Raw genomic sequence first — 4,457 nt, forward strand, 5'->3', positions numbered from 1 at the left:
GTAGGGAGCGGGTCTGGAGCTCCCTCAGGAGAACCCTGTCTCCTGGCTGGAGGGGGACCACTGGGTGTGCTTCATCTGGACCCCCTATGGGAGGAAGGGTCCTGTTCGCATATTCCCTGAAAGGATGGCAGAGTAAGGATAGAACGGGGAGATAGGTGGCAAGAGGAGGGGGGTTGACAGGTAAGTTGTGATTAATTAGGAATGATCTACCGTAAACCACTCAAAGGGGCTGAGTCCAGTGGGGTTTCGCGGATTTGCTCTGATTCTGGTGAGTGCCGGGGGAAACAGTTCGGCCAGGAGAGTCTAGTCTCAATGGAGAGTTTAGTTAGCTGACCCTTCAGGATGCCATGGGCCCTTTCCACCTTACCCGACGATTGAGGGTGATAGGGTATGTGGAGTCTCCAGGTGATGTTGAGAAAGGTGGCGACCTGCTAGAATATTTAGGCAGTGAAGGCTGGGACGTTGTCTGACTGGATGGTAGTCGGCAGTCCAAATTGCGGGATGATACGTTTAACGAGAATGGAGGCAATGGTGTCTGCTGTTTCTTGAGAGATAGGAAAGGCTTCTATCCACCCTGAAAAGGTATCAACAAAAGTTAGGAGATAGCGGAGTTTTTTGTGAGGGGGTATATGAATGAACTCAATTTTCCAATCCTGGCCTGGCATGTGCCCCCTCAGTTGATGAGTGGGGAAGCGGGGGCAGAGATCCCCTTGTGTAGAGACTTTGGAACAGACAGTGCATATTGTGTGTACCTTTCCAATAGTGTTCTGGAGGCCTGGAAAGAAAAAGAGTGGTTGCAAGAACTGATAGAGAGCTTTTGGCCCTATGTGTAAGGAACAGTGGATATCAGAAAGGAGTTTCAGCCTGTTCTTTTGGTAGGGCAATTCTATCTCCGAGAAATATCCATTCCTGGTTGCACACGTCTCCACCTTTCCTGAGGAGGGCCTGTTCTTCCTCAGGAGTGTAGGAAGGTTTCAAGGAGGTAGAGAGAAACATGAGAGGAGTGGGGGAGGTCCCCTTGGTGAGGTTTTGATCTGCCACATTGGCCCAAGCATTCCCCAAGGCCACTGGGTCCTGAGAGGTTTGATGGCCCCTACAGTGTACCAGAGACACCTCAGCAGGTAGCTGTAATGCCTGCAAAAGCTTAGAAATGGGGGTAGCATTGATTATGGGGGAGCCCTTTGTGGTGAGGAAGCCCCTTTCCTTCCAGAGGGCAGAGTGGCTGTATGTGATAAGAAAAGCATATTTAGCCTGACCAGGTGGTGGCACAGTGGATAGAGCGTCGGACTGGGATGCAGAGGACCCAGGTTCGAGACCCTGAGGTTGCCAGCTTGAGCACAGGTTCATCTGGTTTGAGCAAAAAAATCCCACCAGCTTGAACCCAAGGTCGCTGGCTCCAGCAAGGGGTTTCTCGGTCTGCTGAAGGGCCGCCGTCAAGGCACATATGAGAAAGCAATCAATGAACAACTAAGGTGTTGCAACGCACAATGAAAAATTAATGATTATGCTTCTCATCTCTCTCCGTTCCTGTCTGTCTGTCCCTGTCTATCCCTCTCTCTGACTCACTCTCTGTCTCTGTAAAAAATAAATATATAAAAAATAATAAAAAAGAAAAGCATATTTAGAGTCAGTATATATGGTTACGTGTTTTCCCTGGGCCAGAGTGAGTGCCCGCGTGAGGGCAATTAGCTCTGCTTTCTGGGAGGTGGTGCCCTCTGGCAGCTGCTGGGCTTCTAGGGTGGAGGAGGTAGTGACCACCGCATAGGCCATCCGTCGTCGTCAGTCGGGTCCCTGTACAGAGCTCCCATCTACAAAGAGTATTAGATCTGGATCTTTTTTTTTTTTTTTCTGTATTTTTCTGAAGCCGGAAAAGGGGAGAGACAGTCAGACAGACTCCCGCATGCGCCCGACCGGGATCCACCCGGCACGCCCACCAGGGGGCGACGCTCTGCCCACCAGGGGGCGATGCTCTGCCCCTCCGGGGCGTCACTCTGTTGCGACCAGAGCCACTCTAGCGCCTGGGGCAGAGGCCAAGGAGCCATCCCCAGCGCCCGGGCTATTTTTGCTCCAGTGGAGCCTCGGCTGCAGGAGGGGAAGAGAGAGACAGAGAGGAAGGAGAGGGGGAGGGGTGGAGAAGCAGATGGGCGCTTCTCCTGTGTGCCCTGGCCGGGAATCAAACCCGGGACTTCTGCACGTCAGGCTGACGCTCTACCACTGAGCCAACCAGCCAGGGCCAGAGATCTGGATCTTTTAAAGGAGAATCTGATCATCCATCTCGGGGTCTGTTGAGGAAATCTATTAGCTCTGTACAAGAGTGCGTGGGTTCCAGAAGTGTCGTTGGAGCTGGCAGTGGAGTGGCTGGGTTGAGTCGGGGAGACGGCAAAGGAGTGACTGAAGGGTTTTTGATGAACAGGAGGTTAAATTCTTGTAGGCGGAAGGACCCAATAGAGAAAGAGATTTGTGCGAAAGGAGACTGGTGAGCCTGTGGGAGGAGAAGACAGTGATGGGTTGGGAAAGGGTGAGTTTAGTAGTATCCTTGGTGAGTTCACCTGCCGTGCCCAGTGTCCAGAGGCAGGGCTGCCAGCCTTTGATGGTGGTGTCCAATTGTTTAGAGAGGTATGCCACGGGGCGGTATGTAGGCCCCAAAGTTAAGTCAGTACTCCAATTGCATTACCGTGCTTTTCATCAGTGAAAAGGTGGAAGGGGCGTCTGGGGTCAGGTAAAGTGAGAGGGGGAGAGGAGATGAGGGCATCTCGAAGGGTAGAGAAAGCCCTTTTGATGGCATTGGGGGATGTGAGAGGTCCCGTGGAAGTCTCTTTTGCAGCCTCATAGAAGGGTTTAGCCAAAAGAGCAAAAATTGGGAATCCAGTGTCTAAAGAAGCCCATCAGACTGAGGAAAGAAAGAATCTGATCAGCAGTGGTAGGTAGCTGGACACTGCAGAGGGTCTGAGTTCGATCTAGAGTGAGACCTCGGGTGGTGGGGGTTAAGGTGATGCCCAGATAGACTATGGACTGAGAGTGAAATTGAGCCTTAGTGAGGAGACATGATACCCCTTCACGGTGAGGAAGTTAAGAAGGGTGGTGGTGTGTTTCCTTGAGGCGGACAGGGAGGGGCTGCAGAGGAGTAGGTCATCTACATATTGCAAGAGGGTACTTGTCTCGAGATCGCATGCAGCTAGATCCCGAGCTAGCGCCTGCCCAAACAGGTGTAGGTTTACCCTGAACCCCTGGGGTAGGACAGTCCATGTAAGCTGTTGGGCTGTGCTAGTGCCTGGGTCAGTCCAGGTGAACGCAAACTGAAAGTAAGAGTCAGAGTGTAGAGGAATGGTAAAGAAGGCATTCTTGAGTTCTAAGACCGTGAAGTGAGTGGTGTCTGAGGGAATGTGTGACAATAATTTGTAGAGATTAGGGACTACTGGTTGGAGGAGAACTACTGCCTCACTGATTAGGCGTAAGTCTTGTACAAGGTGATAAGCCCCTGAAGTTTTTCAAACAGGAAGGATGGGAGTATTGCAGGGAGAGTCTGTGGGGATGAGTAAGTCTTGGTTTAAGAGGTGGGTTATATTGGTTTAAGGCCCTGGCGGTGACTTGCTGAAATAGGGAACTGAGGTCCAGATGGGAATCGGGAGGGATCCTTCAAGTGGATGTGTACAGGTGGGTGGTGGGTAGCTACTACTGGGGTCAAGGTGTCCCAAATTTTAGGGTTGACAATATCTGGTGGAATAGGGGGTGTGATCAGGTTAGGGTGATCTGTGGTAGTGGGAGAGCCTTCAGTCAGGAGTGGTAGAAATAAGTGGGAAGATGTTGTCACTGGATAGTGGCTCTGAGACTTTGTAGAATGTCCTGACCCAGGAGGGGTACAGGGCATGAGGGCATAACTAAGAAGGAGTGCGGAAAGAGGATTCCATCCAAACTGCATGTCAGGAGTGGTGTGAGAAGGGGAAAAGAAGGGGTCCCATACACTCCCATACCGAGACCCATGAGAGAACTAGAGGTCCAGACTGTGATGGCAAAACAGAGAAGGTAGCCCCCGTGTCCACAAGAAATGAGATGGACTTACCTGCTACCTGCAGAATTACCCTGGGCTCGGTGAGCGTGATGGGGGTTTTCAAGTCTGGGCCACGTCAGTCGTCCATGAGACCAAGAAGTTTGAGCAATGGGCCCACCAGGCTGGCTTGGCCTCCCATTTGGGCGGCTTGTCCTCTGCGTGGAGACGCCAAGGAAGAGCCTGTTGCCCAAAGGGGGAAATCGCTCCACCAGTGACCAGGCTGCTTGCAGTCAGGGCAGGGCTTAGTGGGTGGCCTCAGGCAGGGGCACTGCCAAGCCCAGTGACCCTCTTTGCCACATTTAAAGCAAGCTCCTGTGGGGTTCTGCTTTGTGACCTGGACTTGGGTTGGGCACCTCCTATGCCTTGCCCCTGTTGCTCTGCCCGCCTCAGGGCTGCCACAAGAGCCTGG

The 4,457-nt window shown here is 52.3% G+C and overlaps 1 non-coding gene across 1 annotated transcript; it reads right to left on the reverse strand.

The window, feature by feature from the left end:
• Positions 1 to 2,158: 2,158 nt before the first annotated feature.
• Positions 2,159 to 2,234, reverse strand: TRNAV-GAC (transfer RNA valine (anticodon GAC)). The gene has a single exon. It is a non-coding gene; the product is annotated as a tRNA-Val (tRNA).
• Positions 2,235 to 4,457: the final 2,223 nt, after the last annotated feature.

Source organism: Saccopteryx bilineata, chromosome X, assembly GCF_036850765.1.
Source record: "Saccopteryx bilineata isolate mSacBil1 chromosome X, mSacBil1_pri_phased_curated, whole genome shotgun sequence".
Classification (NCBI taxonomy): domain Eukaryota; kingdom Metazoa; phylum Chordata; class Mammalia; order Chiroptera; family Emballonuridae; genus Saccopteryx; species Saccopteryx bilineata.